The following is a 22,606-nucleotide window of genomic DNA, read 5'->3' on the forward strand; positions in this document are numbered from 1 at the left end:
ACAAAAACCACCCTGTATCAATTTATGATTTTGTACCTGGCACTAAGTGACTTGCTGACATTACCTTTTTGGTCCTCCCAACAATAAGGCAAAGTGAGATTTACTGGCTTCCTTATTCAGACAAGAAAATAGGGAATTAAGAAATTCACTCAAGGTTACATAGCCAGTGAATAACAGTCATAAATGGACCACTTTTTCTGAACAGGAACTAGACTGTAAACCCCAATACGGAAGGAATCTGCTCAATGTGCTACTATATTCTTAGCCCATAGTATATACAATAAGCTCTCAGTATTTGTTGAATGAATGAATAAATGAATGACTTGATGAGTTTTCTTTGGAAGATTCACTATGCCTTCATGACTTTGAATGGATTATGGAATGTTCAAATGAGGTTTGTGTATACTTTGAGAACCAGCGAATGTCCCTTTTCAAATGAACAATAAAAAGTGAAAAAGGAAAGCAGCATGGTTTAGTTAAAAGAGAATAGATAGGAAGGCAAGAGATAGACTTTGTTTCATTAGCTATATGACCTTGGTCCAGTCACTTCCCTTCAGTACTCAGTTTTTTGAATAAAATAGAACAGGTGATGTGTGTTCTTTCCAGTTTTCCCATAGTATGGTGTGATTATTCTGGGGACTGTTTGGCAATAAACGAACTCAATACCTAAAACTTCTCTTTTATATCACAGAGGAAACATAAAATATGAGAGACATGATTTTTTTTTTATTTATTTATATCTTTTCTGAGATGGAGTCTTGCTCTGTGGCCCAGGATGGAGTGCAGTGGCGCGATCCCGGCTCACTGCAACCTCCCCCTCCTGGGTATAAGTGATTCTCCTGCCTCAGCCTCCCAAGTAGCTGGGATTATAGGTGTCTGCCACCTTGCCAAGCTAATTTTTTATTTTTTTTTGTTTTTAGCAGAGACTAAGTTTCACCATGTTGGCCAGGCTCAAGTGATCTGCCCACCTCTGCCTGACTTCAAGTGATCTACCTACCTCGGCCTCCCAAAGTGCTGGGATTACAAGCATGAGCCACCATGCCTGGCCAAAACATGTAATTTCAAAGCACCAAATTCCTCAAATAAGCTCACTCATTCATCCATTTATTTATTCATTCTTTCTTTTAACAAGCCTTTCTGAGAAGTACACTCTGTGCCTGGAAGAAGCCTCCTCCTAAAATGATGAAATGATCTCCATTTCAGGAAATAGCAAGACTCTGAGGGAGTGAAGTATGGGTTAGGGTTTATCTGCTACGCAAAAATGGTAAAAGCCAAATCTAATTCCACTTTGAATCACGAGTCTGGTATCACGCAGAGCCAATGTTGTTGTAATGTGTAGTAATAATGCCAGCACCTTTCAGAATAAATTCTGATGTCTGAATCATTTGATTACTTTCCTCACTTTGACTTTCCCTTGGTGAAAGAGCAAAGGCAGACAGCTGTAAAACTTCCTACACAAAACAAAGTCTGTGTCTTCCACTAGTAAAAACCAGTCCTTGTTGACACAGAAGCAAATATGTGATCAAGAAAGGTGGGACAAGAATATTGACAGGCTCCAAACAGGCAACCTACAGAGTGGAAGAAAATTTTTGCAATCTATCTATTTATAGAAAGACAAAGGTCTAATATCCAGAATCTACATGGAACTTAAAAAAATTACAAGAAAAAACAAACAACCCCATTAAAAAGTGGCAAAGGAAAAGAACAGACACTTCTCAAAAGAAGACATTTATGCACCCAACAAACATATGAAAAAAAGCTCATCATCTCTGATCATTAGATAAATGCAAATCAAAATGACAATGAGATACCATCTAATGTCAGTCAGAATGACAATTATTAAAAAGTCAAGAAACAATAGATGCTGGCGAGGCTGTGGAGAAAAAGCAACACTTTTACATTGTTGGTGGGAATGTAAATTAGTTCAACCATTGTGGAGGACACTGTGGTGATTCCTCAAAGACCTAGAACCGGAAATACCATTTTAGCCAGCAATCCCATTACTGAGTATATACTCAAAGGAGTATACATCATTCTATTACAAAGATGCATGCACACGTATGTTCACTGCAGCACTATTCACAATAGCGAAGGCACAGAATGAACCCAAATGCCCATCAATGATAGACTGGATAAAGCAAATGGGGTACACATACACCATTGAATACTATGCAGCCATAAAAAGGAGTGAGATCATGTCCTTTGCAGGGACATGGATGGAGCTGGAAGCCATTATGGAAGCCATTATCTTCAGCAAACTAATGCAGGAACAGAAAACCAAACACCACATGTTCTCACTTAGTAAGTGGGAGCTAAACAATGAGAACACATGAACACAGGTAGGAGAACAACACACACTTGGGCCTGGTGGTTGGGGGATGGGGGAGGGAGAGCATCAGGATAAATAGCTAATGTACTCTGGGCTTAATAACTAGGTGATGGGTTGATAGGTGCAGCAAACCAACATGGCACACATTTACCTATGTAACAAACCTGCATATGTACCCTGGAACTTAAAATAAAAAGAAAAAAAATAAAGAAAAATAACAGAACTCAGAAAACTGTAAGAAAATGTCAAAAGGTCTAAAATATGTGTCACTGAAGTTCCAGAATTAGAAAAAGAGATTGGTGCAGAAAAAATATTTGAGAAATATTTCTCAAAATATTGAGAAAATAATGGCTGGAAATTCTCCCAATTTGGTGAAAGAGATACTCAACAAAAACTATGCTTAGACAATCATAATCAAATTGTTGAAATCTAAATATAAAAAAATTATTTAAGGCAGCTAGAGAAAAATGGCACATCCCAGGGAGACAATAATTTGAATTATTACAGAAGTCACATTGGAAACTGTGAATACCTGAAGATAGTGGAACAACATATTTAATTAATATACTGAAAGAGAAGAACTGTTAATCTAGAATTTTATATTGAGCAAAAATATCCTTCAGGAATAAAAGTAAAATCAAGATACTCTCAGATGAAAGAAAACTAAGAAAAGATCACCAGAAGACCCGCTGTACAAGAAATGTGAAATGAAGTTCTTTGTGCTGAATAAAAATGACACTTGAGGGAAACTTTGCTTTTCACTAATAGAGGGAAATAAATGGTTAAAAAAAATTGATGGGCTCCACCAAAAGGCTGTACCTAATAGAAGGCACAAGGGGCAGGTGCCATGAAGGCCAGATGGGCACTATGGTCCTATATCAATGTTGGATTTTCCCAGTAGAGCAGCAATCGTTCCTTACAGGAAGTGAGCATCTCAAAAGGTTGAAGAATGAAGCACCAGGTCCAGATATTTGGTGAACTTCTGATGAATCTACTCTTTGGGGAGGATAAGTGAAGGAGGTGAATTTTACCTATTAAGTACTTATGAAGAGCAGAAAACATTCAAAAGGTGTAAACAGATAGGCAGTAAACATTAGCCAACACCTGGGGCATTCTAGCAAATATTATGAATAGATGTATTATTAAATGAAAGGAATGAATAATTACAGTTTGAAAGCAATCACAGTATGCAAAGGCAAAGAGTTGGTGCTGACCGTTAGAAAGCTTCACAGATCTCAGACTTCAGAGAGCTTAATTGACCAAGGGACCCAGCTGCTGTGCTCTGAAATCGATCACCAGAGTTGTACTGAGGCCATGTTTTCCCTCAAGGTTCTTCCAGCCAGTGTTTGAGCATAGCAGGCCTGCCTCTGGAAGACAACAGACCCCTCTGACAGCCAACTTTGTCAAGAACTCCCTGACAGCCTTGCTGAATCTTTAGTCTTTATGGCAATCCAGGACTTTTCCGCCCAACTTCCCTCACATCCCTCCATCATTCAAGGCCAGACTTACATCCTTGTGTTATCATTCTTCCCGTCTTGCTCTGAACTCTATCTCCATTTGTTCTAAAGTCCTTTATTTAAAAAAATTGAATCTTGGTTTTTCTTCTTGGGGGACTAACACAAAGACACATCTGGCAGAGAAACTGAGTGTAACACTCTTTAGTGTCAATCTGGTGAATGAGTTCCTAAAGAATGCACTAATTCAATGCTTACTAAATTGAAAGTAACATAAACAACCTGAATGGAGTGAGTACTAACTTTATAGATATAGAAACTATGGCTTGCCAGCTCATGAGTGTTGGAGCCAGAATTTTGAGCCAGGCTGTTATTTTACTTTTTTGTTTAAATGTTAAAGTCAATGCTTTTAACTATGACATACTACATCCTTGGCCAACAGTGTCCCTGGTATCTTTTATATGACAAGAACTATTAACATGTTTGTAGAATAAAAACATTTAACTCACCACCATTAACACTACCATGGCTATCATCCTTGTCACCCTCATGGTCATCATCAAGTTAATCAAGCATTTAAATATGCATTTGCCATTTAGTTCTCATAAGTATCCAGTGAATTAGGTGAACCTTGAAATGAAGCTCAAAGCTATCTTTTCAATCTAAGTCCAGCATTGTTTTTTCACTTCATACCATCTCCTTCTCTCTGATACGTCTTTGCCCAAGATGAACCAAAGATGTTGGGGATTTAATACTTTCTTGATATACCAGTGTTTAACTACCAATAAGACAGTTGAAATCTTAGTTTAATAGCTGAATTCAATAGGACAGATCTGATGTTCTTATTCTAGAAATAGCTTTCTCTCCAGGAGCACAAGTATTAGACAATTTGGGTGGTATTATAGGGAACGTTTTGCCTTTGGGTCAAAGTCACTGGGCTCTGGACCAAGTCAGTAATGATCAAATGCCAGTCTGTCTGACAGCTGTCTGGTGGCCTTTGTAATAGGGCCTCCAGCCAGTCACTTGTGGGCAACCTTCCATGCTGCATTCAGTGCCTGCTGCCATTTGTAATGACAGGCACAGCAGAATGGTTGGCAGTTCAAATAGGCATGGAGACCCTTGGTATCCATCATTCAAGACCAGCACTTAAACCCTAATTTAATAACAGTCCTACAACTAGTAGTAATTTCTTTCCAAATGAAGGGCCTTTCTCTGGCTGATCTGCCCCACTCATCGACTCACAACTTTTTCTTTTCCAGTAGTGAGATTAAAATTTCCCTTTGAATTAAACACAAGGTCAGATAAAATAAGTCACTGTGAGCAGTCATTATATTTTCTGTCACTGGACAAATTAAGATTTCCAGCTGTCAGTTTCTGATGTTGCAGCTCCATAAAAACCGACACTGAGATGCATTGATCTGTGTCAAAGCTGCTTCAGAGGGAAAATTGGACCAAAAATAATGATAATTGTCATAGGATGTCACACCATTAAATGAAAACATAAAAAGCAAAATGCTGTGGAGGAACTGCAAAGTCATCCTCCTTGTGGAGTTGAAACCGTGTTACCCCAAAGCAAGCCCACTGTTTCAGTGATTGTCCTAGTTCTGCAGGAAATATGCTCCTTAGTCTCTAGCTAGGTAAATTCTGCCCAGTTAATGCTAATTTACTTTCAATTGGATATTCAAACTGAAAATATATAAAGAGTTTAGTTCCTGAAGATCTAGTTGAAGAAAAATACATTTCCTAGAAGAGAAATAGGAATAAGTAATAAAATTTATAAGTACTCACCGTAATAACCATCACAAGAAATGAAGTGTTCCAGTAACACGGAGGAAAGGGGGTGCTTCTTGTCTCCTACGTAATTGAAGAGACAAGAGGTAGAACTTAGTGATCAAAGGTACATTGGTGAGAGGTGACAGGACAAAACACTGGGAGATGAATCTACCACAGCTGCATTATTTGAATATTTCTTAAAAAGTGGAGTTTTTTTATTTTACATTTTTTTTCTGATCCTGGAAGAAAAATGTAAAATTTTGAAATAAGTTTAAATTAAACTCCAAAAACCACTTATCAGCTGAACACATTGTCATGTTCAACGTTGATTTCTTATTAGAAGTTACAACACATCTTTGCATGGGATAACTGCCCTCCTTTGCTAGTAATTTCAACTTGGTCTATAAAAGAAGGTGAATAACAGAGTTTTGCTAGAATCCCAAGTTCTACGAAAACTGTATCAGTCATTCTTTTCTCTTACTTTAAAGGTACTTAAGCCTGTTATACTCATTTTACAAAAAAAAAAAAGCAAATTATTTAATGTTTGCATGACTGAAACTTAAAATTCTTTTTGGCCATCAGCCTTGTTGGGCATTGAGGGACAGTTCTTAATATAACAGATTTTACACTTTGGAAAGTGATGAGATATAAACCAGTAGTGAGCTGAGCTACTTGCACTGGCTCATAAATCCAGTAATTAAATTTCCAAAAATGTTGTGAGTCAGTTTTTGAATACAGCATGATTAAAAATTAAATTAAATAAATTTAAATTAATTGTGTTAAAAACAAAGTTAGCACACATTAAAAACTCATCACTTTGTAATTAATACGTTTTACTATTACCTATGTCTATTTTGTCTGCTTGGCGGAAGTGATATATAACAGTATGAGAGTTCACATCTCTTCCCAATTCTTTGTTCAGTAAGGTCACCTGGGTAACTTCAAGTCTATTATGATGTGAGTGTCACCAAATGCTAAAAGTCACATTTAACTTATTGTTTTATTTCTAGATTTAAGAAAGTGATAACACAGATTAAACTTAAATGTGCATCATGTCTGTAGTCATTACACTGCGAATAGCACATAGAATTGAGGAAATTGTCCTCCAGGATATAAACGGTGTTATTTGAACGTAAAAAGGAAGTCAGTTGTTTATGTTCTTAATGATCATGTGTTCACACAGATCATGTCCTCACATAGGTTTTCACTGTTTCCCTTTTGTCTTGCTTGTTTAGGTAAAAAATTATTAACCAATGTTGGAACTACACTCATTTCCATTGCAAAGATAAATAGGCTATGAATACAAGAGTTAAGCAAAAATTAGTAAAAATCAGTAAGGGCATTACAGAAGAATCTACTAGTTATTTGGAATAAAGTGTATTGTATATTTCATTAATAATTATAAATCATTTTATATGATGAAGATGTATACATACCTTTTATATGGTATGCACCATATCCTTTATATCAGTAAAATTTATAAAAACTCATGTATATGTATATGGTATACATATATACCAATTGTTAAACATTTACCAGGGGGATAAAATTGACTAGCAAGGTGATGTCAGACTATGGTGGGCTTCACAAAGCAGGAAGGTAAATACATCATACAGAGTCATAGAAGTCACCTTATTTAAGCTTTGTGTAGATCCATAATACTTAAATGGCCTTCATAAAAGTTGGGACATCTGCTCTGAGAAACCTGGAAATGCATTTCACTACCTCTTTCAAGACTGGTACTTTAGTGAAGCGTGAACTAACAAGGATCTTTTGATGAAAGCAGAGCTATAAATGAAACTCCAAATTGAAGAGGAGTTATATTTTCATGTATTTTTTCTCTATATTGAAGAGCCTTAAAAACTTTCAGCTTACCACAATTTTCCTCTTCTCTAAAAAGAAAACAAAATGATTAAAGATAACCCACCTCTATTTTTAGGGCCTCATGAAATAAGAATTGTTTTGCAGTTATTTCTTACAGATTCCTTTACAGTTATTTTCAAAGAAATAGTAAAAAAGTTTTTAAAATATATTTTAATAAACAAATATGTATGTGCAGGGATTTCTTGCATAATTTGCAATACTAATAAAGTGGAAACAACATCAAGAAAAGACCAGCTAAATACCTTACAGTGTGTTCACCTAAGCAATACTATGCCATCATGAGAAAGAATGAAGCAGCTCCACGTGTAACAACATGGAATGATGTCAAGTGAATAAATGCAGCCAAATGTGCATGGTTTGAATGCATTAAAAATTATATGTATATTTGACTAGGCACAAAACATTTTTTGGATAATTCACTCCAAACTTTTAACACTGAAAGCCTCTGAGGAAAAATGAGGTTGGGTTTGGGACTTCGACGTTTTAATTTAGTCTTTTATATAGTATGTGTCTGTTTTTGTTTTTCTAATGAGTAAGCATTAATCTAATAATAACAAATGTCAAAAAGCAATCTTAGAAAACAGATGTTCCAGTTAGATATTTGGTCTCTGCTTCCTCTTGCAGGTGGTGGTAGACAGAAGTACAGAATTCATTCTCCAAATGCTACCGAGGTGTACAAAACCTCCAGCTCATTTCAAGGTCATTTTAACTTTACTTTCAGAAGAGAAATGAAGTCTCATCTTTGTGGGAAAAAAAAAGAACCCTTATGGTGGGTAGGTTTGTGGGGGATGTTAAATCATATCAGGATTTAAGACCCCAAGAGATCTAGTAAAATCCAATCATTTCCCCCCTTTTTCATTATGCTGAAACATCTGGACTAGAGGTTGCTTTTTGAAGTTAATTGCAGATAAGTTAAAAATCTATAAAAGGATCAGCCTCTACATGAGGTTAGCCAGCAGGGGGATATGCACACTCTTGCCAGGACACACTGAGATGAATAGAAAGGGATGGGGTATTTTTGATGACTGGAGGAAATTTTGTTTGTGTCCTTGCTGTTAGCCTTACAAAGGTTCAACACAATGCAGTATAAGTCTTTCTACCTGCCTCTTATGATCTCAGCTCTATCTGGAAATTCTGCTGGTGTTAATCCAGGACTTTGTAGACTTGCTACACATTGCCAGTTCCACAAGCACAGACTACCCATTGGGTAAGAAGTTAAGAATGGAAGAGAAATGGGAGTCGAAGTGAATAGAGCCATAAACGGAGGAGCAAATGAAAATAGCGGAAAGGAAAATGAAACAAGCATGAAATAACCAGATCAGATATAGTGACACTAATTGTCTTGTCTCATGACATAAAACACTGGAACAACTAAATTATTGTCTAAACTCTTTCTCATGTCAGAAAAAATTAAAACAAATCTAATTCACTGATATTTAGCTATCTTAGGCCATAGATGTAATTCCATTCCACCCACTTGTCTCATTTAAATGGTAGGAAATGCTGCTAAATTCTGCTCATACTTCCACTTGTTTATTCACTTGTTCGTCTAGCATGCACTGAACACCAACTCTATGCTAAGTACTGTATACTGTGTTTAATGCTGGTGATAACAAGAATAAGTCAGTTGCATGTTTTTTTTTTCTTTTTTTCTTTTTTTTTTTTTTTTGAGACAGAGTCTCGCTCTGTCACCCAGACTGGAGTGCAGTGGCGCGATCTTGGCTCACTGCAACCTCCTCCTCCTGGGTTCAAGTGATTCTCCCGACTCAGGCTCCTGAGTAGCTGGGACCACAGTTGCATGCCACTATGCCCGGCTAATTTTTTGTATTTTTAGTAGAGACGGGTTTCACCATGTTAGCCAGGATTGTCTCGATCTCCTGAACTCATGATTTGCCCACCTTGGCCTTCCAAAATGCTGGGATTATAGGTGTGAGCCACCGCGCCTGGCCAGCCACAGTTACTTCTATGGCCTCCTACCCTACAACTCTCATATTCCTCACTTTGATCCAGCCACTTTTTTAAAAATCCCATCTGTGCTTGCACCTTTAGGGTTTTGTGTGGTCTGTTTGCTCCACTTGGGATGCCCTGTCCCTAGACATGCATAGCTATCTCCCTCAGTCTCATTAAATCTTTGCTCAAATATCATCTTATCAAGAACGCCTACTCTGCCCAGTTCACTTAGCTCTGCAGCTACTGATCTTCTGGTGCTTCATTCCTTAGCATTTATCAGCCTCTGAGGTACTATATTTATTTATTAAGTGTATATTTGTTCATCTATCTCTGTACTCTAGAAGGAAAGCTTTTTAAAAGCAGGGATATTGTTGATTTTGTTCATGAATGTATCCTGAATACTTAGAATAGTTCCAGGTATAGAGAAGTTTGTCCAAGAAATATTTGTTGAATGAATGAATAAGTGAACAAGACACATATAAGGAATGTTTTAAATTTCCTGCTCTTCTTAGTTTCTGAAAGACCTTCTTTCCGTTTCCGACCTGTACTGACTCAAATCTCACTCCATTTCTAGCAGCAGATTCTCTTTTTTTCTGGTCAAGTTTTTTCCTTCTTTCTGACATCTGACTTGTGCTTTCTGTCTACCAGGTGAATTGGTTTCTGTACTGGAATGCTTATATAACTTACTAAATTTTGCATTTGGAATCACCTTCTGAGATATTTAAGTAAAAACATGGCAGTATGTATCACAAAGTGGATATACAGAAGAGACAGGAAAAACATGAGTAAGTCTAGTATTCATAATAATATACAGGGTTGGCAAGGGGCAGAGAATGGTCCAAAATAATCTGGGATGGAGAAAAATAAAAGAAACTTCATCTTTAAAAAAATTAAGTTGAGGACCGGGCATGGTGGCTCACGCCTGTAATCCCAGCACTTTGGGAGGCTGAGGTGGGTGGATCATTTGAGGTCAGGGGTTCGAGACTAGCCTGGCCAATGTCGTGAAACCACATCTCTACTAAAAATACAAAAAAATTTAGCCAGGCATGGTGGTGCACACCTGCAATCCCACCTACTCAGGAGGCTGAGGCAGGAGAATCGCTTGAACCCCAGACGTGGAGGTTGCAGTGAGCCAAGATTGCACCATTGCACTCCAGCCTGGGCAAACAGAGTGAAACTCTGTCTCAAAAAATAAAATAAAGCTGAATCACAAATTCTCAGGTAGGCCAGGCACGGTGGCTCTCGCCTGTAATCCCAGCATTTTGGGAAGTCAAGGCGGGTGAATTTCTTAAGGCCAGGAATTCGAAACCAGAGTGGGTAACATGGTGAAGCCCTGTCTCTACAAAAAATACAAAAAAATTAGCCAGATGTGGTGGTACATGCCTGTAGTCCCAGCTATTTGGAAGGCTGAGGTGGGAGGATCACTTGAGTCTGGGAGGTTGAGACTACAGTGAACCATGATTGTGTCACTGCATTTCAGCCTGGGCAACAGAGTGAGACCATCTTAGAAAAACAAAAGACCAAACCCAAAAAACAAAACAAAACAAAACAAAACAAAAGCCCGAAAAATTCTCAGGGAGAATGACTTGTCTTAAACCTATAAAGTCTCTATTCTTCTTTCAAAAATTATTAGATTAAAAGAAAATTTAACAAATACATTATGAGGAGTCGAAAATCACTGAAATGTTTTATAAGACATTCTGAATCAGGCTTTATTCTCAAGAATTGCTTCCTTCTAAAAAATAAAATTCAAGTTAATATCTGTATAACAGAGTCCTATGAACACCAGCCCTGTCTGTGCCCAGGAATAAAATAAATTCTTTAAATTTTTTTTTTGTTTGTTTCTGAACTACTGTTATATTCCTACTCAAAGGATGTTAATTGTCAGCCTTGGATTAGACAATCTTGATTCCCTAAGTGGCTACACAGGACTTTTTTTTGATTATAAAAGAATTGCAGTATTGAAGAGTTGGCTTAGAATTCCAAAAGGATTTTATAACTGTGCTAAAGGCTTGTTTTATGGCTTTGGCAAATATATTATCCTTAGTCTCAGTTTTCCCATCTGTAAAATGAGTTCATTTGGAAAAGCTGATCTCTAAGCTCTATCTCTGACATAATATTATTTTAGAAAATAACTTATGAGTGATGGTAAGATTTCCCATCTAGCTGGAAGTCAAGTACTTTATAGAAAATAGCTGCTGTTTATATAAGTGTTTCCTGGCATTTATAAAATGCATTTATATCTCTCGCTTGTAGAATTGAGAAACATATCTCTTGCTACTGTAGTTCTAGCAACATGAGCAGAAAACCCCCTTCCCTTAACTAGCAAGTTGCTTGAATAAAGTCATAAATGGAGTAAATGATATGAACAGCATTTCTCACTCTTAGCTCAGTCATTTATAATTAGTATAAACAGAAACTATTTTCCAGTGGTCTTGGTACATTCAGCAGATATCAAGAAGCAAACATGAAAAAATAATCATTTGAGAACTTAAGAAAATATAGTTAAAATGAAATCCAATTTAAGAGCTCTGTTCCCATATACTTAAAAGGACTTGAAGTCAGGAGTGGATGTTTTGTGAGTAGGCTACTCATATTTAGTAAATACATTTCTAAAAAGTAGAAAGAATTGCCTACACTTACTAATGAAAGTCTTAAATAATTGTTGGAAAATTGGGTGGTTTTATTTCATGAAATTAAAGATTATGTTTTCTTCAAAATGTAACTTTTCCAAATCCTGTAATGGTATTAAGAAAGTAGATATAGTGACAACAATAACAAAATAGCACTACTAATATTTATTAAGTTTCAGGCATTGTGCAACTTCCGCCTCCTGGGTTCAAGCAAATCTCCTGCCTCAGCCTCCCAAGTAGCTGGGATTACAGGCATCTGCCACCATGCCCAGCTAATTTTTATATTTTTAGTAGAGATGAGGTTTCACCATGTTGGCCAGGCTAGTCTCGAATTCCTGACCTCAAGTGATCCACGCGCCTCATACTCCCAAAATGCTAGGATTACAGGCTTGAGCCACTGTGCCCAGCCCTGATGAACTGTTAAACTCCTTTCACTTATTTACTCTTTGCATCCATCTTAAGAGGTATGTAAACTTAGTTTCATTCACGTTTGACTTAGTTTAACATTGACTTCTTTTAGAGTAAGAACTCCTAGACTAGCGTTCATTGAGCTATGGATTCATCATGGATCTCCAAAATCTTTTGAATCAGGTGCAATAGTAACAACAACAAAAAAAAACCCAAAACATGTAAGGGTATGTGGATTTCTAAAGGTGAGAATATATGGTACTCTTCAGAGCCTCAAAATGCTCTATGACTTTTCACCTTTAAAAAGTTTTAAGAATCTCTTTGAAATAGATATTTAGAAAAAGTAATCTGATCCAAATTTAAAAGATAAGAAAAAGTTTATAGAAGAAATGGGATGCACCATGGGAGATTTTAGCTAGCATTTATTGCATTTTTGCAAGAACACTAAAATTGATTCTTTGATTAGTGATGTGCATAGATTTTTGAAGGGTATGCCAACTTTCTCCTTTTGCTCTTTTTCTCCAGTGTTAAATATAATACATGAAATATGACCTAAGCTATTAATCTAAACATTATTCTCATTAGTTTCAAAGCGCAGTTATTACTCCAAAGTATTTTAACAAATGGCACCCTGCTTCATCTTGGCTTTGCCTTCACATTCAAGACCAAACAAAGCTTGCTACCCCCTCCTTCTCTTCGACGCTGAGCCAAAAAGCAGAGCTTGGTATCTCCAATTCCAGCTGTGCTTTTATTGGGCTTTACATCAATCAAAGCTTCAAAAACATTCCAGAAAGATTTTTCTCAGTTTTCACATCAGAGGAGTTAGCTTAAAATCACTGTGCAGTAGGGGGGCACTGATAAGGAATCTCAGAAGGAAGAAAAGTGCACGTATGGGGGGGCTGCTCTAGGAGAAAGTTGGTGAAGGATTATTAATGTCCTAGAAGAAAGTTTTCTGATGGAAAAGCAGTATAGAAGATTGGTGAAGGATTATTAATGTCCTAGAAGAAAGTTTTCCGATGGAAAAGCAGTGTAGTTTGAAGCACAGTGAAAGAGTTATTGACAAAAACCTACAATCTTTCAAGCAACTCTAGATGCTACAATAGGCACAGTGAGTAAAGGAACAGCAAGATTTACACGGTCAGACGAACCCATTTGAACTTCTCTTACATAGATACAATTGTCTTCCTAAAGGAATAGAAAGCTTTGCAGTTTTCTGGAACTGGCAAAAGAGCCTTTGACTGTGGTTGGCTGGTCAGCACAGAAATTTCTTTATACCTTTCTTCTACATATATATATTTTTAATTGAAGTCCCAATTACTGACAACCTTGCCTTCTATTACCACAAATCAATCTAACTAATATGTGATGTTATGTCAAATAAAGAACAATCAGCCAGGCTAATCCCAGCACTTTGGGAGGTTCAGGTGGGTGGATCACGAGGTCAGGAGTTCAAGACCAGCCTGGCTAACATGGTGAAACACTGTCTCTACTAAAAGTACAAAAATTAGCCAGGCGTGGTGGTGCATGCCTGTAATCCCAGCTACTCAGGAGGCAGAGGTTGCAGTGAGCCAACATCGTGCCACTGCACCCCAGCCTGAGCGACAGGGCGAGACTCTGTCTCAAAAAAAAAAAAAAATCAGACATTCTTAACTATAAGGTATTTTGAGGTTTGTCAATTTTGCCTTGCTAGGCAACCAGTCTCTCATAATGCTTAGTATAGCGTTTTTTCTTTCATTCTTTTCTCTTTTCCCATGCCTACCACCTCTGTTAATCTTCATCTGTTTTTCCCTTCTCCTTTCTTTCCTTTTTCTTAACTTTGGTGTTAAAAGTCCCCAAATATTAAACTTCCTGTTAAAATGTTTTATCATCTGTTATAAATGGAATATCTAAACTGCCCTAAGAACCATATTAAATACTTCATACGCATCATGCTTTTCTCATAGCAATACCAGCACCAGATCTATTATCCCCATTTTACAGGTAAGGTAACTGAGTCTTGAGCATGTGATGTCCATTTTGCAATGACACAAAATTGAATATGTGTAGAGTTGGGTCTACTACGCAGGACTTTCCTATTCCAGGGACTGAGCCCATCCTCATTACACTATCATAACTCACAGTACTGAAGATTTGCTACAACCTACCCTTGCAGGCTAGTTCCAAAGATTTATGGTCAGGACCCAAGGAAAAGTCAGCCACCTCAACCTTTGATTCTCATCTTACCCTCAACAAGACAGAGACTGGTGTTTGAGCACAGGTTCTACCAGTGACTTGGTATAAAACTTCAGACAGGTAGACAGACCTCTTTGATTTTCATATCAGCTGGCACTTAAAATTTTTACTCTATCCACACAACACTGATACCTTGATGGGCTTATATCCTGTTAACCTAACCACCCACATGTGCCATGAATTTTTTTTCTTCTTTGACATGCCTCTTGCTAATCATCCTGCCCAAGACTTCTCCTTTTAAGTTGCTGCATTTATATTTTAAGATAAAGATGAAACTCCATCTTCTTCTTGAAATCCCCTCTGAACTACTTCAGTCCATTCCAATCTCTCCCTATGTACTGGTTACTCACAGTATATAATGTTATAACACGTTCTGTGCCACAATGTAATGAAACTTATTTCTTGAAAAAGTTTAAGTGTCTTGAAGAAAGAAGCCATTTCATGTTCTCCCTTTGGTTCTTAACGTATTGCTAAAACTACACATTGACAAGACTGGAGTTTCTGTCCGAAAACTACTTGTTACTTAGGAAAAGGTAGGACTAGCAGAAAACTGGCAGGCACTGTCCAAGGGCTGAAACAGTTTTATTTTGGTTGCAGGACATCTAGTATAAAATTGGTCTTCTCTACATGAATGTATGGATATCTCCATGTTATCCCAGACTCTAACAGTTTCCTTCTGTTTGAATCTTCCAATTTTACTTTCATCACCTGATTTATTATACTTTGGTTGATTCAGTAGTTCTCAAAATAATTGTGCTCTTTATGTTCGTTTTATCAAAAATAACCTTGATTAATGACTCCAAACAATGACCAACCCATAAATAAAAGTGCTATTTAGAGAGTTATTATTTTCCCAAGAGATACACTTTTTAAGACCAACAAATAGACCCAATGTTAGCAATGAATGTAAAATCAATAAGTTTATTTATTTTCATCTTGAATGGATATACATTTTGTTTTATGTAACAAATAATAAATATTCCTTGTAGAAAATTAAGGAAAGCATAATGAATAAAAGTCATAATGCAGAGTTGATTATTTAACTTACTAAACTACATATATCTCCAAATACACACACTTACACACAGCAGACACACTCACACATAGGATTATGTTGTACATATATTTTTGTGACTTTCTTTTTCACCTACTATGCAAATAGCATTTAGGTTATAAAGTTAACTATAATTCAATAACTGTATTTAAAAGCTGGATTGTGGATACAATCTCTCTTGACATTACATTATTTTCAACTATTCTATATTATGTTTTGTATATATCATCATATAATATTTTACATATTATAAATAACACAGCCATAGGAAACATTGCTTGGATATCATACTTCAGAAATTGAGACACAAAAAGGTATTTTAACTCATGAGTTACTGATATAATATATGGGATGAGGTGGGAAGATTGTTTGGAAGGAGAATGGAAGTGCCAAGGAGAGTATTTCAGAGCCTGTAGTTCATAAATCTTAACTTTTTGATTTCCTATAAAATGAGGTGGGTTGAGAAGAGAGAGATAGAGGAAACTGAAAGGAAAAAAAATTAGATAGTTGCTAACTCTGAAGATGAATTCAGAGTGACAAGCTCCCTGACGAAGTTTTGCCTCTCAGCAGCAGATATACTGCAGGAGAGAGAACACGTGCATGCGCATATATTCTTACATATATGTGTAGTTTTATAATATGTAAGTCGATGACATTTATAATGTTGCCCACAGAGGATATATGTGTAAAAGGAAGTAGTCCAAGGACTTAAAGTTTGGGAAGATGAGGTTTATGAGGATCTACTGGTGAGAAACCAGAAGAGTGAGGGGTCCTGCAAATGAGGAGAAGAAAGCATTTAAAGTAGGAAGGAAGGACTGGCTTTGTGAAATTTCCAGTTGTTCCCAAAGAGTATGAGGACTGAGAAATTTTCAGAAAACTTGAACGAATGCTTGATTAGACAATCCTAAAGGTTAAATAACCCTAATGGGAAGATTGTGTTCAGGCTCAATAAAAATAGAGGTTTAAACAACTATTTTTTCTTCCTTTCTTATTTTTAAAATTTCCTTATCTGGCAGTTTAGTTGAGAATTTAGCAGATCTTTCAACTATGATATTATTTGTTTGGGTTCTGTCTTGCCTAGCACTCTCATGGTCCCCCATCTACAAAATGTTGATAATAATACTTGCCATTTAGGGTTAGCGGCTAGAATATTGGCAATGCACCTAAAAATCTTGGGATGAAATATTCCAGCCAGACACAATATATGTTATTATTACACTCAGCACTGCCGTTTCCTATTTGACGTTTGCTTATTTCTCACCTACACTAGAGCTTTCACAGGGTGTTATGGGAGGGCGAGCTGTATTCTTCATCTGGTAGAGAATGATAACTGCTAACCTTGCCAATGAGGCAAAAATAGCCAAATCCAGGGCATCTCTTAATTTCCTTGGAGGGCTCCAAAAGCGGCAAGACACACGACTGCTCATTATTTAGCAAGTGGAAAGGCCTGGACAGTCTTTCGGGAAGACTAAAAATCAGAACAAAAACTCCGTGGGGATCTTTGGAGCAACGATAGCCCATGATTTTCAACACAATCCTAATAACTCAATCAGGTGGGGAAAAAATGCCAGACCTACACTTATCTTTTCTGCTATATCTGCAGGCTCCATGCACAGTTGTTCTTCAGAATTACTGTTGAACACAATAGAACTCTATAGCCAGCAGTGTGGCACTTAAGAGAAAAAATAAGCAAACCATCTGAACAATTGTGGCTAAAGTATCATATTTGGTTTAAGTGTACCATTGTAAGAAAATAAATGTTTTATTTTGCCTGAGTTTTAAGGATTTCAAGAAGGGAATATAAAAGAGAAAGAGAGAATGATGAATAGAGATTGACTGGTTTATTTAAAAATGTAACAATATTTTTAAAAGGCCTTAGGAGCTTTATTAGTTGACCACTAACCTATTTTTTTGCAACATGCTGAAAAAAATCAACATACTTTTCCCCCAAATCACAAGGGCATTCTTTACCACCTTGCCTGCCAGATAAAACTGAGTGTCAGGAAAGCTAAACATCTGGGTGGGAGTAGGATAAAAATATCTGGGACACCACCACCATATGTTGCAACAAAATGGCCAGCTCCATTCAACCAGGCTTTGTTTATGCTTTATATTAATGGACCCAGTCAGGGTAACCAGGCAGCCAACCAGCAGCATATGCTCCTCACACTGTGGCTGCCTTGATTCCACTTGCAGAGTCAGTGCCGAGGCAGACATTACCCTGTGCCCAACCATTTAAAGTCTTATAGCGCCAAACACTTGATCAAACTCCTGAGTCTTGAGATGTTAATTTTACCTGTTTCACAAATAGACAGGTAAAACTTTTTGAATTGCTATTGATGGTTTTTAAGAGAGCTCTGAAGAAAAGGTGGGGAGGAGTGATGGGAGGATTATCCATATTTCTCCACCTGCATTGATTTATTAGATATTCCTCAGTTCAAATCTTTTCCATTGGCTCTCCATTGCTGGTAGGGTAAAGTCCAAATCTTCACCAGAAGAGCAATGGTGAGGACTTTGGCCTCTACTTCAAATAAAACTGGAAGGGATTAGGGAATTCTGAGTAGAGAAGGCACAGGCTCTGACATAAAATTTACAAAGATCATCCCGGCTGCTTAGTGGAAAAACAGATTGGAGGGGCAGACATAATGAGAACAGATAAAAATATCATAAATTATAATATTTATATGCAAAACAATATGCAACTATTAACCCCAGTGTTGTTTTAGCTCATACCAGTTAATGCTGGGATCCTATAGGGGAATGAGGTGACTGAGAAGGGGGAGGATGGAAAAAACATCCATGAATATTTGGCTTCGCCTTGCTTATTTATTCTTATCTTTCTGTGCTCCTCTGAGCGAGCTGCAACTCTTCCCTGCTCTTGTTACCCTTAATATTCCAAGCCCATCCTCATACTGATAATTTGCTCCTTTTGTTCTACCTGAAACATTTTTTCCTCTACTTAATTAAGTCCTATCCTTCTTTAATTTTCTTGTTCAAGCCCTACTACTTAAATAAAATCTTACCTTTCCATTACAACTGTGGAATATCTGTAGGTCATAATCACATCCACACTTTATGTATTGGTCTCTCCAAAATAAATGGTTGCTATAGTCTAGCTTGCATTACTAACATGAACAAAAATTAGCTATGCTCTTTTTTTCAGAAGACTAACAATTATAATAATTAAATATAAACAGAAAGCTTTGGGAAGCCCCAGAGAGGGCTGTTTAGGTAGTTTGAGGCATTCATTCATTAACTCATTTCACTTTTAATGACAGCGTGATTATGGACAATAGAGATTCAAAGGCACATGCAACATAACTCCTGCCCCCAAAAAGTGTCACTCTAGGGAAGTAGGAGTGTGACTTGAGTAATAAAGGCAAATTTCCTGGCCAGGAGAAATACATTTCCTAGAAAATGCTCCAGTCTAGTCATACAAAGTTGGCAAGGGTTAGTTGAACAGAATCTGTCAAACCAGCCTCTCTCCTGTCCTGCTTGAAGAGCCTGGTGTGTGCACCCAAGAGAGAAAGCACTAACTCAAATGCTCCAAGACTCAATAGAGCTATTACAGACTGAATGTATGCCTGAAATGAGCCTTCCAGGCTTGAATGGGAAGAGGCTGAGATGCCATCTGCCAGAAGCGGCCCGAAACGTAACACACCAGCTGAGCTGGAGAGAATGGCAGCAGGGATTTCAGAGTGCTAGACCCCAGCATGGTGAAGAACAGCACTGTCAGCAGCTGCTCCATTGAGGACTTCAACTACAGCTGGAGTTCCCAACTGAGGCTGGAGACCTCTGGTTGCTTACTGATCGAAAGCCTGACTGAGAGGCTGTTAGAGATGTAAAGGAAGAGAAAAATGGCTCAGACCTCTGAGGCCAGAGGTGGTTTGGGATCAGTAGTTCGAGCTCAGGGGAGGATGGTCCACTTTCGCTCTGGACCAGGCAGGGGTGAGCAGCTGCTAGGGATTAAAAGCATTGTTATTCTTTTTTATTATATTTTTTGTGGGCTTTAACTTTTCTGATAGTTCTTTTTGATTTCTGGAAGCCAGAGCGAATCATGTTCTCCTAATTAATAATGGAAGCGAGAACTATGAGTGAGTGCTTATTATCTAAGGATCTTTCCTTTTTTCTCACTATATTAAGTGGCCCAAGATAAGGATTAGGTCAACCTGCATCATTGTTTCACATATACACATTGTAATTGCAGACTGCACTACTCTGTCCCAACTCCCTACAGTCTGTTTTCCTCAGAGAATCCATGGTTATCCTTGTAATATGTAAGTCAGAGCCTGTCTTTCCTCTGCTTAAAACTTTCCAATGACTTTCTTTTTTTCTTTTTTTTTTTTGGAGATGGAGTCTTGCTCTGTCACCCAGGCTGGAGTATAGTGGCACAATCTCGGCTCACTGTAGCCTCTGCCCCCCATGTTCCAGCGATTTTCCTGCCTCAGCCTCCTGGGTAGCTGGGATTACAGGTGCATGCCACCACATCTGGCTAATTTTTGTATTTTTAGTAGAGACTCGGTTTCTCCATGTTGACCAGGCTGGTCTTGAACTCCTGACCTCTGGTGATCCACACGCCTCAACCTCCCAAATTGCTGGGATTACAGGTGTGAGCCACCGTTCCCGGCTGTGACTTTCTTTTTCCTTTTCTTTTTTTGGTTTCAGATGGAGTCTTGCTCTGTTGCCAGGCTGGAGTGCAGTGGCACGATCTCGGCTTACTGCAAACTCTGCCTTCCAGGTTCGAACAATTCTCCTGCCTCAGCCTCCCGAGTAGCTGGGACTACAGGCACATGCCACCACGCCTGACTAATTTTTGTATTTTTAGTAGAGATGGGGTTTCCCCATGTTGGCCAGGATGGTCTCGATCTCTTGACCGCGTGATCCATCAGCCACCCAAAGTGCTGGGATTACAGACTTGAGCCACCGTGCTCAGCCAGGCCATGACTATTTCATTAGAAGTATAAGGCAATGCCCTTGAAGTGACCTTCATGTCCCGTGCTCACCAGGCCTCACTGAATGTTGACCTTACCTCTGGCAACTCTCCTGTCAGCACACTGTGATCTCAATGCAGCGACCTACTGTTTTTCACCACTAGGCATGGTCTGGTCCCACTGTGGGCCCTTGCACTTTATGTTTGCTTTGCCTGATATATTCTTCCCCTAGTTTTCCCTGTAGCTCACTTTCTCATCTTCTGCAAACATTTTCTCACTTCACCTTTTCAGTAAGTCCTTCCTTGACTGTCCTTAAAAAACAAAAACAAAAACATAAACAAACTAAAACTAAAACCAAAACCAAAACAATAACAAAAAACTATAACTGTCATCCCCCAAATTATTTTATCACCTTGATTGGTCTCCAAATTCATACTCTAAATTTACTCGTATGTTCTATTTGTTGTCTGTATCCCTCTACTAGAATTTAGCCTCCAGGAGGGCAGGGACATTTGTCTTTTTAAGCACTTTGTGTCCCCAATGTCTAGAACAAAGTCTGGCTAATAGTGGACACTCAGTAAACATATTGAATAAACAGATATTTTATCTATCTGACTACATTAAAGGACTCTGGAAGAGAAGAAAAACATTTTATATATTCTTTGTGTGCTACACAGTATGTTAATGAGAGATGAATTTGGGCCCATCATAAATGCATATATTTCTTGCCTGATTGGGGGATATTCTGAAATTGCCTACTCATAATTTATCAAATTAAAAATAAGTATCTCACTTTTGTTATTTTATTTTTGCCAAGGTCATGTTAATAATGTCAATATCTATTCTTAAGTACTTTTTATCTGTATGCCTTGGAAATAAAACTGGGATCAAAATAATACTAGTTTTTCAAATCTACAGGGTTAATTTATAAATTGCTACTTTTTTTTTTGAGACAGAGTCTCACTCTGTCGCCCAGGCTGGAGTGCAGTGGCATGATCTCGGCTCACTGCAACCTCCGCCTCCCGGGTTCACGCCATTCTCCTGCCTCAGCCTCCCTAGTAGCTGGGTCTACAGGCACCTGCCACCACCCCCAGCTAATTTTTTTTTTTTTTTTTGTATTTTTAGTAGAGACGGGTTTCACCATGTTACCCAGGATGGTCTTGATCTCCTGACCTTGTGATCCACCCACCTTGGCCTACCAAAGTGCTGGGATTAGAGGCGTGAGCCACTGGGCCTGGCCTATAAGTTGCTACTTTTTTACTGATGGAATGGTCAGGGGCAAGGAAACTAGAAATAACAAAGTAGTTAGGAAGCTCAGAATGTATGTGCTGTGGGATTTTCTAGTTTACTGGTCTCCTTATTTATAAAGTGAGAGAATTAGGCTCAGAATTAAATGATATTTACTAAGTTCCTATTACGAGTAATAGGGCCTCTTGAACAAATTAATCCATTTATTTTTTTTTTTTGAGACGGAGTCCTATTCTGTCGCCCAGGCTGGAGTGCAGTGGTGCAATCTCGGCTCACTGAAACCCCCACCTCCCAGGCTCAAGCAATTCTTCTGCCTCAGCCTCCCAAGTAGCTGGGATTACAAGCGTGTACCACTACACCTGGCTACTTTTTGTATTTTTAGCAGAGACGGGGTTTCACCACATTGGCCAGGCTGGTCTTGAACTCCTGACATCATGATCCACCTGTCTTGGCCTTCCAAAGTGCTGGGATTACAGGCATGAGCCACCGGGCCCGGCCCATTTATTCTTTAAATGCCTATGTGAAGTAGTTACTACTACTAACATTTAAAGATGCAAAAACAAATTTGGAAGAAAAAGTAACATGACCCAGGCCCTACAACTAGTTATGTGGGAAAGCCTCAAGCAGCAGCCTGCTAGACTAAGGGTAGGCAAACTATAACCATTAGGCCACATACCACCTGTCACTTGTTCTTTTAAATAAAGTTTTGT

The 22,606-nt window shown here is 38.0% G+C and overlaps 1 protein-coding gene across 9 annotated transcripts in view; it reads right to left on the reverse strand.

Moving 5' to 3' along the window:
* LRRC4C (leucine rich repeat containing 4C) overlaps positions 1-22,606 on the reverse strand; it is a 1,357,112-nt gene that overhangs the window by 302,750 nt on the left and 1,031,756 nt on the right. For 7 of the 9 annotated variants that reach the window (XM_063608149.1, XM_057299144.2, XM_034932416.3 and 4 more), the window contains one exon: positions 5,572-5,637. The exons of the other annotated variants lie outside the window; for them this stretch is intronic. The gene's annotated coding sequence lies outside the window, so the exon portion shown is untranslated. The remainder of the gene's footprint in view (positions 1-5,571; positions 5,638-22,606) is intronic. 9 annotated transcript variants of the gene reach the window in all.

The sequence above is a fragment of the Pan paniscus genome, chromosome 9 (genome assembly GCF_029289425.2).
Source record: "Pan paniscus chromosome 9, NHGRI_mPanPan1-v2.0_pri, whole genome shotgun sequence".
Taxonomy (NCBI): domain Eukaryota; kingdom Metazoa; phylum Chordata; class Mammalia; order Primates; family Hominidae; genus Pan; species Pan paniscus.